Source organism: Thalassophryne amazonica, chromosome 6 (assembly GCF_902500255.1).
Source record: "Thalassophryne amazonica chromosome 6, fThaAma1.1, whole genome shotgun sequence".
Classification (NCBI taxonomy): Eukaryota; Metazoa; Chordata; class Actinopteri; order Batrachoidiformes; family Batrachoididae; genus Thalassophryne; species Thalassophryne amazonica.
This window is the reverse complement of record NC_047108.1, coordinates 109,198,482-109,215,279: the sequence shown is the minus strand read 5'-3', so window position 1 is coordinate 109,215,279 and position 16,798 is coordinate 109,198,482. Positions and strand designations below refer to the sequence as shown.

Here is a 16,798-nt window from a genome sequence, read left to right as displayed (position 1 = left end):
CAAAAGTGTTGCGTTTATATTTTTGTTGAGTATATATATAATTTCCAGACATAAAACACACTTATTTTCCCTTTCGTATGGCTAGCATACTGGCATAGTATGTTACTATGAGTCAACTCCCCCGAGTCAAACTGCCAGAATGCTCGTAGCACGGGCCGAGGCGAAGGATTAGCAGCAATCTTCCATTCCAGCTTATTAATTAATCAAAAACCCAGACAGAGTTTTAATTCATTTGAAAGCTTGGCTCTTAGTCTTGTCCATCCAAATTGGAAATCCCAAAAACCAGTTTTATTTGTTATTATCTATCATCCACCTGGTCGTTACTGTGAGTTTCTCTGTGAATTTTCAGACCTTTTGTCTGACTTAGTGCTTAGCTCAGATAAGATAATTATAGTGGGCGATTTTAACATCCACACAGATGCTGAGAATGACAGCCTCAACACGGTATTTAATCTATTATTAGACTCAATTGGCTTTGCTCAAAATGTAAATGAGTCCACCCACCACTTTAATCATATCTTAGATCTTGTTCTGACTTATGGTATGGAAATTGAAGACTTAACAGTATTCCCTGAAAACTCCCTTCTGTCTGATCATTTCTTAATAACATTTACATTTACTCTGATGGACTACCCAGCAGTGGGGAATAAGTTTCATTACACTAGAAGTCTTTCAGAAAGCGCTGTAACTAGGTTTAAGGATATGATTCCTTCTTTATGTTCTCTAATGCCATATACCAACACAGTGCAGAGTAGCTACCTAAACTCTGTAAGTGAGATAGAGTATCTCGTCAATAGTTTTACATCCTCTTTGAAGACAACTTTGGATGCTGTAGCTCCTCTGAAAAAAAAAGCTTTAAATCAGAGGTGCCTGACTCCGTGGTATAACTCATAAACTCGCAGCTTAAAGCAGATAACCCGTAAGTTGGAGAGGAAATGGCGTCTCACTAATTTAGAAGATCTTCACTTAGCCTGGAAAAAGAGTCTGTTGCTCTATAAAAAAGCCCTCCGTAAAGCTAGGACATCTTACTACTCATCACTAATTGAAGAAAATAAGAACAACCCCAGGTTTCTTTTCAACACTGTAGCCAGGCTGACAAAGAGTCAGAGCTCTATTGAGCCAAGTATTCCTTTAACTTTAACTAGTAATGACTTCATGACTTTCTTTGCTACAACCCCTGGCAAAAATTATGGAATCACCGGCCTCGGAGGATGCTCATTCAGTTGTTTCATTTTGTAGAAAAAAAGCAGATCACAGACATGACACAAAACTAAAGTCATTTCAAATGGCAACTTTCTGGCTTTAAGAAACACTATAAGAAATCAGGAAAAAAAAATTGTGGCAGTCAGTAACGGTTACTTTTTTTAGACCAAGCAGAGGGAAAAATATGGACTCACTAAATTCTGAGGAATAAATTATGGAATCACCCTGTAAATTTTCATCCCCAAAACTAACACCTGCATCAAATCAGATCTGCTCGTTAGTCTGCATCTAAAAAGGAGTGATCATACCTTGGAGAACTGTTGCACCAAGTGGACTGACATGAATCATGGCTCCAACATGAGAGATGTCAATTGAAACAAAGGAGAGGATTATCAAACTCATAAAAGAGGGTAAATCATCACGCAATGTTGCAAAAGATGTTGGTTGTTCACAGTCAGCTGTGTCTAAATTGTGGACCAAATACAAACAACATGGGAAGGTTGTTAAAGGCAAACATACTGGTAGACCAAGGAAGACATCAAAGCGTCAAGACAGAAAACTTAAAGCAATATGTCTCAAAAATCAAAAATGCACAACAAAACAAATGAGGAACGAAACTGGAGTCAACGTCTGTGACTGAACTGTAAGAAACCGCCTAAAGGAAATGGGATTTACATACAGAAAAGCTAAACGAAAGCCATCATTAACACCTAAACAGAAAAAAACAAGGTTACAATGGGCTAAGGAAAATCAATCGTGGACTGTGGATGACTGGATGAAAGTCATATTCAGTGATGAATCTCGAATCTGCATTGGGCAAGGTGATGATGCTGGAACTTTTGTTTGGTGCCGTTCCAATGAGATTTATAAAGATGACTGCCTGAAGAGAACATGTAAATTTCCACAGTCATTGATGATATGGGGATGCATGTCAGGTAAAGGCACTGGGGAGATGGCTGTCATTACATCATCAATAAATGCACAAGTTTACGTTGATATTTTGGTCACTTTTCTTATCCCATCAATTGAAAGGATGTTTGGGGATGATGAAATCATTTTTCAAGATGATAATGCATCTTGCCATAGAGCAAAAACTGTGAAAACATTCCTTGCAAAAAGACACATAGGGTCAATGTCATGGCCTGCAAATAGTCCGGATCTTAATCCAATTGAAAATCTTTGGTGGAAGTTGAAGAAAATGGTCCATGACAAGGCTCCGACCCGCAAAGCTGATCTGGCAACAGCAATCAGAGAAAGTTGGAGCCAAACTGATGAAGAGTACTGTTTGTCACTCATTAAGTCCATGCCTCAGAGACTGCAAGCTGTTAGAAAAGCCAGAGGTGGTGCAACAAAATACTAGTGATGTGTTGGAGCGTTCTTTTGTTTTTCATGATTCCATAATTTTTTCCTCAGAATTGAGTGAGTCCATCTTTTTTTCCCCTCTGCTTGGTCTAAAAAAGTAACCGTTACTGACTGCCACAATTTTTTTTCCTGATTTCTTATAGTGTTTCTTAAAGCCAGAAAGTTGCCATTTGAAATGACTTTAGTTTTGTGTCATGTCTGTGATCTGCTTTTTTTCTACAAAATGAAACAACTGAATGAACATCCTCCGAGGCCCGTGATTCCATAATTATTGCCAGGGGTTGTAATAAAATTTTAACTATTAGAGAAAAAATTACTCATAACCATCCCAAAGACGTATCATTATCTTTGGCTGCTTTCAGTGATGCCGGTATTTGGTTAGACTCTTTCTCTCAGATTGTTCTGTCTGAGTTATTTTCATTAGTTACTTCATCCAAACCATCAACATGTCTATTAGACCCCATTCCTACCAGGCTGCTCAAGGAAGCCCTACCATTATTTAATGCTTCAATCTTAAATATGATCAATCTATCTTTATTAGTTGGCTATGTACCACAGGCTTTTAAGGTGGCAGTAATTAAACCATTACTTAAAAAGCCATCACTTGACCCAGCTATCTTAGCTAATTATAGGCCAATCTCCAACCTTCCTTTTCTCTCAAAAATTCTTGAAAGGGTAGTTGTAAAACAGCTAACTGATCATCTGCAGAGGAATGGTCTATTTGAAGAGTTTCAGTCAGGTTTTAGAATTCATCATAGTACAGAAACAGCATTAGTGAAGGTTACAAATGATCTTCTTATGGCCTCAGACAGTGGACTCATCTCTGTGCTTGTTCTGTTAGACCTCAGACCATAAAATTTTATTACAGAGATTAGAGCATGCCATAGGTATTAAAGGCACTGCGCTGTGGTGGTTTGAATCATATTTATCTAATAGATTACAATTTGTTCATGTAAATGGGGAGTCTTCTTCACAGACTAAGGTTAATTATGGAGTTCCACAAGGTTCTGTGCTAGGACCAATTTTATTCACTTTATACATGCTTCCCTTAGGCAGTATTATTAGACGGCATTGCTTAAATTTTCATTGTTACGCAGATGATACCCAGCTTTATCTATCCATGAAGCCAGAGGACACACACCAATTAGCTAAACTGCAGGATTGTCTTACAGACATAAAGACATGGATGACCTCTAATTTCCTGCTTTTAAACTCAGATAAAACTGAAGTTATTGTACTTGGCCCCACAAATCTTAGAAACATGGTGTCTAACCAGATCCTTACTCTGTATGGCATTACCCTGACCTCTAGTAATACTGTGAGAAATCTTGGAGTCATTTTTGATCAGGATATGTCATTCAAAGCGCATATTAAACAAATATGTAGGACTGCTTTTTTGCATTTACGCAATATCTCTAAAATTAGAAAGGTCTTGTCTCAGAGTGATGCTGAAAAACTAATTCATGCATTTATTTCCTCTAGGCTGGACTATTGTAATTCATTATTATCAGGTTGTCCTAAAAGTTCCCTGAAAAGCCTTCAGTTAATTCAAAATGCTGCAGCTAGAGTACTAACGGGGACTAGAAGGAGAGAGCATATCTCACCCATATTGGCCTCTCTTCATTGGCTTCCTGTTTATTCTAGAATAGAATTTAAAATTCTTCTTCTTACTTATAAGGTTTTGAATAATCACGTCCCATCTTATCTTAGGGACCTCATAGTACCATATCACCCCAATAGAGCGCTTCGCTCTCAGACTGCAGGCTTACTTGTAGTTCCTAGGGTTTGTAAGAGTAGAATGGGAGGCAGAGCCTTCAGCTTTCAGGCTCCTCTCCTGTGGAACCAGCTCCCAATTCAGATCAGGGAGACAGACACCCTCTCTACTTTTAAGATTAGGCTTAAAACTTTCCTTTTTGCTAAAGCTTATAGTTAGGGCTGGATCAGGTGACCCTGAACCATCCCTTAGTTATGCTGCTATAGACTTAGACTGCTGGGGGGTTCCCATGATGCACTGAGTGTTTCTTTCTCTTTTTGCTCTGTATGCACCACTCTGCATTTAATCATTAGTGATTGATCTCTGCTCCCCTCCACAGCATGTCTTTTTCCTGGTTCTCTCCCTCAGCCCTAACCAGTCCCAGCAGAAGACTGCCCCTCCCTGAGCCTGGTTCTGCTGGAGGTTTCTTCCTGTTAAAAGGGAGTTTTTCCTTCCCACTGTCGCCAAGTGCTTGCTCACAGGGGGTCGTTTTGACCGTTGGGGTTTTTACGTAATTATTGTATGGCCTTGCCTTACAATATAAAGCGCCTTGGGGCAACTGTTTGTTGTGATTTGGTGCTATATAAATAAAATAGATTGATTGATACTATGCTTTTTAATCCTTTCAATTCATTTTATTAGCAAACGGAGGAGGCCGCAGCCTCAACTTTATCTAAAGTCTCGGCCTGTTAATGAAGTTTAGGGCTAGTGGCCGGGTTCACCTTAGTATTTCTTCTGTTTTTCTTGTTGCTTAATGCTGACAAATTATACTGTATTTGTTGTCTTTCTGATGCCTGGCTGTGTTTTTTTTCTCTCTGTTTGAGGTGCAGCTCCATCCAGAGGTGGGTGTGGTGTCTGTTTCTGAAACCCTTCCGTCCTGTGCACCAGCAACATTTCCTGTATATTCATTTTGTAAACCTTCCATAATTTATGTCTGTAGCATGGCCCAAGCAGAGGGTCACCCCTTTGAGTCTGGTCTGCTTGACGTTTCTTCCTCAAAGGGAGTTTTTCTTTACCATTGTTGCTCTGGGGGTTGGTAAGGTTAGACCTTACTTGTGTGAAGCGCCTTGAGGCAACCTTGTTGTGATTTGGCACTATATAAATTAAATAAATTGAAATTGCAAAAATTATTTTATATATATATATATATATATATATATATATAGTAGCAAAAAAGAGAAAAGCATATAAAAAAAACTGTGGATGTTTGCACATAAATATTGTGCTCAAATGTGTCATGTGACCTGGTTGTTTGGTTCCATTCAAAGCTCTAACAGCAGTTGTGTAGAAACTGTTTTTCAGTCTATTTGTTCTTGCTTTAATGGTCCTGTACCGTCTGCCTGATGGAAGCAGCTCAAATAGAGAGTGTCCTCTGTAAACTAATTTTACCTAAGGGTATAATAATAAATTGAATCTGAATCTGTCCAGGATGGGACGCAGGCCCGGTGCCAGAAAAAAAATATTAAGGGGGCGATGAGTTTATCACAGGGGGCGGGGTCGCCCCACAAAAAAAGTGCGCACCGGAGGGTACCTGCCTCTGACGTGCGTAATGAATTGGGTGCGCTCCTAGAAAGCTCGTGTATTTAGGCTACACCGTTGTAAAAGACTAAGAGTAAAGAGTAATGACAGTATTTTTTAATTATTATTTTAACGTATAGACCCTCGGTCAAGTGATCTCCTGCATACCACAAAACCAAACCAATTGATCTGAGAAACGACACAAGACAGTAGATTAACCCCACATAAACCTTTCATGTAGATATACAGTGGTCCCTCGTTTATCGCGGGAGTTACGTTCTAAAAATAGCCCGCAATAGGTGAAATCCGTGAAGTAGTCAGCGTTATTTTTTACAATTTTTATAGATGTTTTAAGGCTGTAAAACCCCTCACTACACTATACACTTTTCTCAAACAGGCATTAACATTTTCTCACTTTTCTCTCGTGTGTCAAACCTTAGTAGAAAAATAAGACCAACCTGTTTTCAGGCCCAAACAGTTGTTTGAGAAATAAAAATAGAATGTTTTCCTATAAATAATTATGATGGCTTTTAGAACTAACAAATTTATTTTTAACGATCAACCTACGAGGGTTAGGGACACATTAGAAATTATTAATAGTGACTGACCAGTATTTCACAGTTTCTCTGGTCGCGCCTCTTCGTCCTGGCGCCGCGCCACTGTCACGCCTTTTTCCACTCACACCTCACTGCGGGTGTCTTTTTCCGAGTGAAGAACACAATTATGGGTAGTTGTTGGCACTTTTTTTCTTCTGGGCGAGAAGATTCTTATAAACAGACACGCAGAACATAATGCGTGTGCTCTCCCTTCACAGTGCCGCAACAGGTGTCCCATCATCTCGACAGAACAACGGCCTGCTTGATGAGGACGCACAGCACAATGCGCTGTTAAAAAAAAAAAAAAAAAAAGCATGCAAAATTGGACTAAAAAATCCGTTAAACTGCGAGGCGCTATATTTTCCAGTATTTCTGTTTCTTTCTTTTTTTATTTTTGATAACTCTCATATCCGAGGGGACGAGGTTGATGACGTGAGGGGGCGTCACCCCCAAACACCCCCTCGTGGCGCCGGGTCCGATAGGACGAGTCCTTTAGGATGGTGTTGGCTCTCCTGAAACAGAGTTGTGAAGGTCCCCCAGTGTGAGTAGAGGGCACCCAGTGATCTTCTCTGGAGCTCTTTCCCGTTCGTCCCTGTGCAGCTGGTAAACCATGTCCAGAGGCAGTATGTGAGGATGCTCTCCATGGCAGAGTGGGAAAAAGACACCAAACATCTCTGGATGATGTTATTTTTCCTGAGGATTATCAGAAAGTGGAGTCTTTCCTGTGTCTTCCTTACCAAGTGTGCGGTGTTCCTGTCCCATGTCAGTTTCTCCTTTATGTGGACTCCCAGGAAACAGAAGTCCCTAACTCTTTCTGCAAAGGTCCCCCCCAATGATAATGGGCTGAATGTCTGTCTGGTTTCTCCTGAAGTCTGTGATTAGCTGCTTGGTTTTGGATGCGTTCAGGAGCAGGTTATTTTCTCTACACTACACCATCAGCTGTTCCACCTCCTCCCGGTAGGCGGACTCATCTCCTCCAGTGATACAGCCGACCACTGTGGTGTCATCTGCATACTTAATGATGGTGTTGCTGGTGTGAACGGGGTGAAGTCAGAGGTGTAGAGAGTGAAGAGTAATGGGCTCAGCACGCAGCCTTGACAGGAACCGGTGCTGAGTGTGAGAGCTGTGGATATGTAGGGGCCAATCCTGACTCTCTGTGAGCCATCCGACAGAAAGTGTTGGGAAAGTGTCGTGACACGGACCCACAACAGGGGGCGTAAATGAATGGACAATGGATAAGCTAAAAGTAACAATTTACTGTTGTGAAGTGCACAACGAGATACAAACAATTACAGTTTTTGGAGTCAAACAATGTACAATGGTGACGTGTGGGCAGGCTCGAGGATAGAAGACGTCTGTCCAGAGAAGAGCCGGGTCCCACACGATTTCCACTGCCAATGGATCTGGAACACACCGGAGCCGCCAAGTCCTGAGTCCCCAGATGGCCACCGTCTCCAGCTGTCAGATCTGGTACTGCTAGCAGGAAGCAGAAACAGTTAATGGTAGGTGTGTGTGTGCACACACCCAGTAAACAGTCAGCAAACAGTTCCGTCCAGAGGGCAAACACCTCCACCTCCAAACAACCACGTGCAGGTCCTGACACTACTTATCCATGAAGAGAGAGATACGTTGTCTCCTGTTGGATGTACAATCCCAGCCTCCAGCTGTGGAAAGGTCCAGGAATGCCTGCAAGACAATCAAAGATCACTGTGCGATCAGCACCAAAACTGCTGAGAGGTTTACCTGCTAGGTAGACTGATTTCTCGGCAGCGAGGTGGAGTTGCTGCCCGGCTTTTATAGTGATGGTGATGATGATGAGGGACAGCTGTCATCTCCAGCTGCTCCCGTGAGGCGGCGACGCCCTCTCGTGCCTGAAGCCCGCCATTCAGGCAGGACAACCAGGTTTGTCGGGGTGACGACGGTAGAAATCGGCCAGGAGGGCCGGGTCCAGAATGAAGCTCCTCTTCACCCAGGAGCGCTCTTCAGGTCCATATCCCTCCAAGTCCACCAGATACTGAAATCCCCGGCCCTTTCGACGGACGTCCAAGAGCCTGCGCACGGTCCAGGCAGGCTCCCCGTCGATAATCCGGGCAGGAGGCGGCGCTGGTCCGGGGGTGCAGAGTGGAGAGGAGTGGCAGGGCTTGATACGGGACACATGGAAGACGGGGTGAATCCGCAGTGAAGCTGGTAGCTTCAACTTCACTGAGGCCGGACTGAGGATTCTGAGTATGGGGAAAGGTCCGATGAATCTGTCCTTTAACTTCTGGGATTCCACTTGCAGGGGAATGTCCTTGGTGGATAACCAAACCTCCTGCCCGGGCTGGTATGCAGGGGCCGGGGAACGCCGGCGGTCTGCATGGGCCTTAGTCCTCGCCCGGGCTTTAAGCAGGGCAGAGCAGGCAGTGCGCCACACCTGATGGCACCTCCTTAGGTGGGCCTGGACCGAGGGCACACCGACCTCTCCCTCCACCACGGGAAACAATGGGGGCTGGTACCCCAAACACACCTCAAACGGGGAGAGGCCAGTGGCAGATGAAATCTGGCTGTTGTGAGCGTACTCGATCCAGGCCAGATGGTCACTCCAGGCCATCGGGTGCGCGGAGGTCACGCAGCGGAGGGCCTGCTCCAAGTCCTGGTTCGCCCGCTCTGCCTGTCCGTTCGTCTGGGGATGGTACCCAGACAAGAGGCTCACGGTGGCCCCCAGTTCCCTACAGAAACCTCCCCAAACTTGCGAGGAGAACTGGGGACCACGGTCGAAAACGATGTCAGATGGAATCCCATGCAGACGAACAACATGGTGGACCAGGAGGTCTGCAGTCTCCTGGGCCGTCGGGAGCTTCGGGAGGGCCACGAAGTGGGCCGCCTTGGAGAACCGGTCCACTATCGTGAGGATGGTGGTCATGCCCTGGGATGGCGGGAGGCCCGTGACGAAGTCCAGGCCGATGTGGGACCAGGGGTGGTGGGGCACAGGTAGCGGTTGAAGGAGTCCCTGTGCCCTTTGGTGATCGGCTTTTCCCCTGGCGCAGGTGGTGCAGGCCTGGACATACTCCCGGACGTCGGCTTCCATGGACGCCCACCAGAAGTGCTGCCGAACCACTGCCATGGTTCTTCGCACCCCTGGGTGACAGGAGAGCTTAGAACCATGACAGAAGTCCAGGACTGCAGCTCTGGCTTCTGGTGGGACGTAAAGTCTGTTCTTGGGGCCGGTCCCCGGGTCCGGGTTCTGTGCCAGGGCCTCCCGGATGGTCTTCTCCACATCCCAGGTGAGGGTGGCCACGATAGTGGACTCGAGGATGATGGGATCCGGAGGATCTGACAGCTCGGCCTTGACTTCCTCTTCGTGGATCCAGGACAGGGCGTCAGATTCTTAGTCCCGGGGCTGGAAGTCAAAACGCCAGAGGAACAGTGACCAGCGGGCTTGCCTGGGGTTCAGACGCTTGGCGGTCCGGATGCATTCCAGGTTCCGATGGTCCGTGAAAACCGTGAAAGGTACCTCAGCTCCCTCCAAAAGGTATCTCCACTCCTCAAGAGCCTCTTTCACCGCTAAGAGTTCCCCATTGCCGACGTCATAGTCTCGCTCTGCCGGGGTCAACCTGCGGGAAAAATAGGCACAAGGGTGGAGGACCTTATCAGACTCCCTGCTCTGGGACAGCACGGCTCCTATCCCTGAGTCAGAGGCATCCACTTCAATGATAAACTGGCGATTGGGATCGGGCTGCACCAGAACTGGTGCAGTCGAGAACCGGCGTTTCAACTCCCTAAACGCGGCGTCGCACCGATCCGACCAGGTGAAGGGGACTTTAATGGAGGTAAGGGCCGTCAGGGGGCTGACTACCTGACTGTAGCCCTTGATGAACCGCCGGTAGAAATTTGTGAAGTCGAGGAACTGTTGTAGTTTCCTACGGCTTGTTGGTTAGGGCCAATCTCTCACCGCCGCAACCTTGGCTGGATCAGGGGTGACGGAGTTGGAGGAGATTACGAACCCCAGGAAGGACAAAGAAGTGCGGTGGAACTCGCACTTCTCGCCCTTCACAAACAGCTGGTTCTCCAACAACCGCTGTAGGACCTGACGTACATGCTGCACATGGGTCTCAGGATCCGGGGAGAAGATGAGGATGTCGTCCAGGTATACAAAGACAAACCGGTGCAGGAAGTCCCGCAAGACGTCATTAACCAACGCTTGGAACGTCGCGGGCGCATTGGTGAGGCCGAACGGCATGACCAGGTACTCAAAATGACCTAACGGGGTGTTAAATGCAGTCTTCCACTCGTCTCCCTTCCGGATCCAAACCAGGTGGTACGCGTTCCTAAGGTCTAGTTTTGTGAATATTTGGGCTCCATGCAGGGGCGTGAACACCGAATCCAACAGAGGTAACGGGTATTGGTTGTGAACCGTAATTTCGTTCAGCCCTCTGTAATCGAAGCATGGACGGAGTCCGCTGTCTTTCTTGCCCACAAAAAAGAAACCTGCACCCATCGGGGAGGTGGAGTTCCGGATCAATCTGGCAGCTAAAGAGTCCCGGATGTAGGTCTCCATTGATTCGCGCTCAGGACGTGAGAGATTGTACAGCCTGCTGGACGGGTACTCAACGCCCGGGATCAAATCAATGGCGCAATCTTACGGCCGGTGCGGGGGAAGAGTGAGTGCCAGATCTTTGCTGAAGACGTCAGCAAGATTGTGGTACTCCTCAGGCACCGACGTCAGATTGGGGGGAACTTTGACCTCCACATTAGCTGTCACACCGGGTAGAACCAAGGATCCTAAACATTCCCGGTGGCAGGTTTCGCTCCACTGCGTCACTACCCCAGACGGCCAATCTATCCGGGGATTGTGCTTCACCATCCATGGAAACCCCAAAATCACTCGGGAGGTAGAAGGTGTTACGAAATACGAAAAACATGATCTCCTCCCTATGATTCCCAGACACAACCAATGTCATGGGCCGTGTCTGGTGTATGATTAATGGGAGAAGGGTGCCATCTAGTGCCCTTACCTTCAATGGAGAAGGGAGAGCCACTAGAGGGAGCCCAACCTCCCTTGCCCATCTGCTATCCAGCAGATTCCCCTCCAACCCCGTGTCCACTAGTGCTGGGGCGTGACGGGTTAGATCCCCACTCAGGATCGTTACTGGGATGCGTGCAGATTTACGGGATTTTTCATCGTGAATGTTATGGCCCACCCTTAGCCCAGTCTCTAAGGGCGGGCGTTGTAGTTTAACCATTTGGGGCAGTTTTTCTGTATATGCTCACATGAGCCACAGTAAAAATATTCCCCGCGGGCCAGCCTCCGTTGTCTGTCATTGGATTTAACTTTGGCCCTGCTCGTGTCCATAGCTTCGTCAGCAGGGGGAGCTGTTGCCACACGGAGCTCTCCGGCTGTGGAGCATGGGGACGGTGGCACCCTTTCAGACCCGGAAGGGAGAGGGACGGCTCGCGCCCGGCCATGTCCTTCGCCTCGCTCCCGACGATGTTCTTCCAACCGGTTGTCTAACCGTATGACCATATCGACAAGCCTGTCAAAATCCCGCAGCTCATCCTTAGCCAGCAAGTGCTCCTTCAGGAATAGAGACAGTCCGTTTACAAAGGCAGCGCGGAGTGCAACGTTATTCCAGCCGGACCTCGCAACCGCGATGCGGAAGTCGACTGCATAAGCGGCTGCACTCCGACGCCCCTGTCTCATTGACAGCAGCACGCTTGAAGCAGTCTCGCCTCTATTGGGATGATCAAACACCTGTTTAAACTCCCTTACAAACCCAGTGTATGTGGTTAAGAGCCGTGAATTTTGCTCCCAGAGTGCCGTAGCCCAGGCGCGTGCCTCTCCTCGAAGCAGATTAATGACATAAGCTACCCGGCTAGCATCGGACGCGTACATCATGGGACGCTGTGCAAAGACGAGCGAACACTGCATTAAGAAGTCCGCGCACGTCTCAACACAGCCTCCGTATGGTTCCGGGGGGCTTAGTCGAACCACCACTGGAATCTCTGTATCCAGTGCTCGGTCAGCAGGAGGAGGAGCTGCAGCAGCACCCTGCTGGCGCGCTTCCACCTGGGCGGTGAGAGCCTCCATCCTCCGATTGAGAATCACATTCTGCTCGGTCACCAAGTCCAACCGAGCAGTGAAGGCGGTTAAGATTTGCTGTAGCTCACCTAACGCGCCTCCTGCCAACGCCTGTGCACCCTGCGTTCCCATTGGTGGTTCATCCAATGGTTGACGCCCCTCGGGATCCATGACATTGGCCGAGAAATCCTGTTGGGAAAGTGTCATGACACGGACCCACAACAGGGGGCGTAAATGAATGGACAATGGATAAGCCGAAAGTAACAATTTACTGTTGTGAAGTGCACAACGAGATACAAACAATTACAGTTTTTGGAGTCAAACAATGTACAACGGTGATGTGTGGGCAGGCTCGAGGATAGAAGACGTCTGTCCAGAGAAGAGCCGTGTCCCACACGATTTCCACTGCCAACGGATCTGGAACACACCAGAGCCGCCAAGTCCCGAGTCCCCAGGTGGCCACCGTCTCCAGCTGTCAGATCTGGTACTGCTGGCAGGAAGCAGAAACAGTTAATGGTAGGTGTGTGTGCACACACCCAGTAAACAGTCAGCAAACAGTTCCGTCCGGAGGGCAAACACCTCCACCTCCAAACAACCACGTGCAGGTCCTGACACTACTTATCCGTGAGGAGAGAGATACGTTGTCTCCTGTTGGATGTACAGTCCCAGCCTCCAGCTGTGGAAAGGTCCAGGAACGCCTGCAAGACAATCAAAGATCACTGTGCGATCGGCACCAAAACTGCTGAGAGGTTTACCTGCTAGGTAGACTGATTTCTCGGCAGCGAGGTGGAGTTGCTGCCCGGCTTTTATAGTGATGGTGATGATGATGAGGGACAGCTGTCAGATGGTGATGAGGGACAGCTGTCATCTCCAGCTGCTCCCTTGAGGCGGCAATGCCCTCTCGTGCCTGAAGCCCGCCATTCAGGCAGGACGCCCTCTGGTGGTGGGCCAGCAGTACCTCCTCTTTTGGCGGCCACACAACAGAAAGTCCTTAATCCAAAGACATGTGGAATGAGGTAGGCCGAGGTTCAGCAGGTTCCTCACGAGGCCGTGGGGGAGGATGGTGTTGAATACTGAACCATAATCCATGAAGAGAAGCTGGGTGTAGTTACCCTGTTAGTCCAGGTGGGTCAGCGTGGTGTGGAGGGCAGAGGTCACGGCATCCTCTGTTGACCTTGTAAGTGAATTTGGTGGGTCTGAAGTGGGGTTAGGAATGACATGATGTCACTTCTAACCAGTTTTTCAAAACACTTCATCACCACCGGGGTGAGTGCAGCAGGCCGGTCATCACTGAGGCTGGTTATGGGGGGTTTCTTGGGTCATGGGACATTGGTGGCGGTCTTCAGGTGTGACGGGACAGCAGACTGTGTCAGCGACCGGTTGAAGATTTTGGTGAAAATCCCAGCAAGCTGGTCTGGACAGTCTTTCAGCACCCGTCCAGAGATAGCATCGGGACCCGTTTGTGGGTTGACACCCCCTCAGCAAGTACCTCACCTCGTGCTTCCCCACCGTGAAGTTGCTCCCAGCTGCTGGCGGTGATGTGGCTGCTCCTGGCATCACAGTATAAGTGAGCAAAGAAGAGATTTAACTCTTCTTTTTCCAACACACTCTCCCTGCTCTCCCCATCAGGGGGCGCTGTCTTCCTGTCCTGTTGGTCGCAGAGCAGGGAGCTGAGTTGATAATGAGCCGACACGGTACGAATCTCACTCGTGCCTGTGTCCAGGAGAGGCTGCGGTTCCTGACGCCCTCAGTCCCAGAGGGATGCTGAAGGGATGTGTTGTCCAGCTGTGTGTGATTTTCTAGCACATCTTCAACTTGAGCCTGAGCCAGATGGTTGGTCCTGAGAGGTGGAAAACCTCATGTCTGGTTCCTGTGGCCAAGAAGAAGAACCAGAGCACACTTAATGACTACAGACCTGTGGCCCTAACATCACATATTATGAACTCACTGGAGAGGCTCATCCTGAGGCACCTCCACACAGTCACTGAATCATCACTGGACCCACTGCAGTTTGTGTACCAGCCCAACAGGGGAGTGGAGGATGCCGTCATCTTCATGCTGCACAGAGCTTATTCTCACCTGGAAGAAGCAGGCAGCGCTGTGAGAGTCATGTTCTTCAACTTCTCCAGTGCCTTCAACACCATCCGGCCTGACCTGCTCATTGATAAACTATGTGACATGAAGGTGGAGGCTCCACTGGTGGCCTGGATTACCAACTACCTCATGGGTCACCCACAGTATGTGAGGCTTCAGGACATTACATCTGACATCAGGAGCAGCACAGGGGCACCACAAGGGACGGTCCTGTCTCTTTTCCTGTTCTCACTCTACACCTCAGACTTCAGGTTCTCGTCACAGTCCTGCCACCTGCAGAAGTTTTCAGATGACTCTGCCATTGTGGGAATGCATCAGCTGTGACCAGGAGGCTGAGTACAGGAGTGTGCTGAACAGGTTTGTGGAGTGGTGTGGACTCAACCACCTGCAGCTCAACGTATCTAAGACGAAGGAGCTGGTGGTGGACTTCAGTTGACGGAAGACCTGTCTGAAACCAGTTCCATTCATGGAATCAAGGTGGACATTGTGGACTACAAGTACCTGAGTGTCCACATAGACAACAAACTGGACTGGACTGTAAACACAGATGCTGTGTATAAGAAAGGTCAGAGCCGACTGTACTTCTTCAGGAGGCTCAGATCTTTCAATGACTGCAGAAATATGTTGCAGATGTTAAAAACAAGTATTCCACAATCTGACTGGAGTTGGGATAAACGACCTGTGGAGGCGATCTGATTTGCACCGAGGGTGCAGCAATCTATTACTGAAGGAGCTGCTTAAGGCTCCCACAGTCTTATGTAAGGGATGAGAGGAGTGTTACGGAAGACAATCCTCCCCATCCTGTTTTGCACTAATTTTCCTGATGGTCTTTTGTAATTTATTCAAGCTTGAAGTCCCCCACTGGTCCAACACACTACAAAAGTCTGAAAGAGGGTGAAAGGCAACCGCGGCCCAGGGGTGTGGTTACAAGCACTGAGCTCAGAGAGACAACCTGACAGTTCAAAACATGAGCCCAGGGAAGCAGTTGGAAACAAAATAACAATGCTGATATCTACTGTGTGGAACATGAGTCTTGGCTGTTCCACACAGACAGAACACCGTTTGGCTGTTCTTTTTATATGAGGACAGGAAAATGAAGCATTATGAAACATAGGCATCTGTAGGATGTCCTAATGACTGAATCACACACCCGCCCTTTCTGTGCCGGGTCCGAGCTCAGGGCTTCCTTCACATGTCGCTCTTTACGGATCACCAAAAGACTTGTGGCTGTGCAGCACAGCACTGAAGGTTTGCATCCAGGGTCCATCTAGAGACACCCATCCGCCTCAGCTTGAAGAGGGGCAGGCCGACGCACGAGCGCGGCCAGCATCATGTACATTGGAATACCATTTTCAATAAAATGTCAAAGTTCATCACAAATAAAATATATATCACAAATAAGTGACATGATTGTTTCCATTTTTTGTCCTTTTCTCATTCATTAAATGTATTTCATGTACTTTAATTTAATTTCAGGTGGGCATTTAACCAAGGTTCTTCAAAAAAAGGGGGTGGGCTGATGCTCAGTCCTGGGCCCTCTGATGGGCAAATACAGTACACAGCGAGTAAAGTAAGTATTGAACACGTCACCATTTTCCTCAGTAAATACATTTCTAAAAATGAGGTTGCCATGAAATTTTTTACCTGATGTCAGGAACAACCCAAATAATCCACACATACAAAAACCCCCCAAAACAAATAAGTTCAGCAATTAAGTTATGTGTAATAAAATGTAATGACGCAGAGAAAAAGTATTGAACACACACTCATTACTCATCTTCAACCGCTTATTTGGGATCAGATCACAGGGGCAGCAGCTCCAGCAGGGGACCCCAGACTTCCCTTTCCCGGGCCACATTGACCACCTCTGACTGGGGGATCCCGAGGCGTTCCCAGGCCATTACAGTCTATCTAGCCTTCTTCCTCAGTCTGCTAGCATAGAGTGTGTCAAGGTGAGGAAGCTCCATCCCAGTAATGCCCTGCGCTGCCTTCACCACCTGATGCAGGACCTCCTCTCAGCAGCTGTACAGCTCACGAACCACACCATGACGCAGTTCATGAGGATGCTCTCCATGGTACTCTGTTAAAAGTTGAGCATCCATCCCTCAGGGAGTTGGGCCTTCCTCACTTTCCTGAGGAAGAAGAGTCTCTGTTGAGACTTTTTGATCAGGTTTGAGGTGTTGGCGGTCCAGGATAGCTGATTGGAAACACTGA

General features: G+C 47.6%; 1 long non-coding RNA gene across 1 annotated transcript in view; it reads left to right on the top strand.

The window, feature by feature from the left end:
• The first annotated feature begins 2,128 nt into the window (after positions 1–2,128).
• Positions 2,129–16,798, top strand: part of LOC117512887 — a 28,005-nt gene continuing 13,335 nt past the window's right edge. The window contains exons 1-2 of the long non-coding RNA XR_004561410.1: positions 2,129–2,138; positions 3,618–3,620. This is a non-coding gene — a long non-coding RNA (uncharacterized LOC117512887). The remainder of the gene's footprint in view (positions 2,139–3,617; positions 3,621–16,798) is intronic.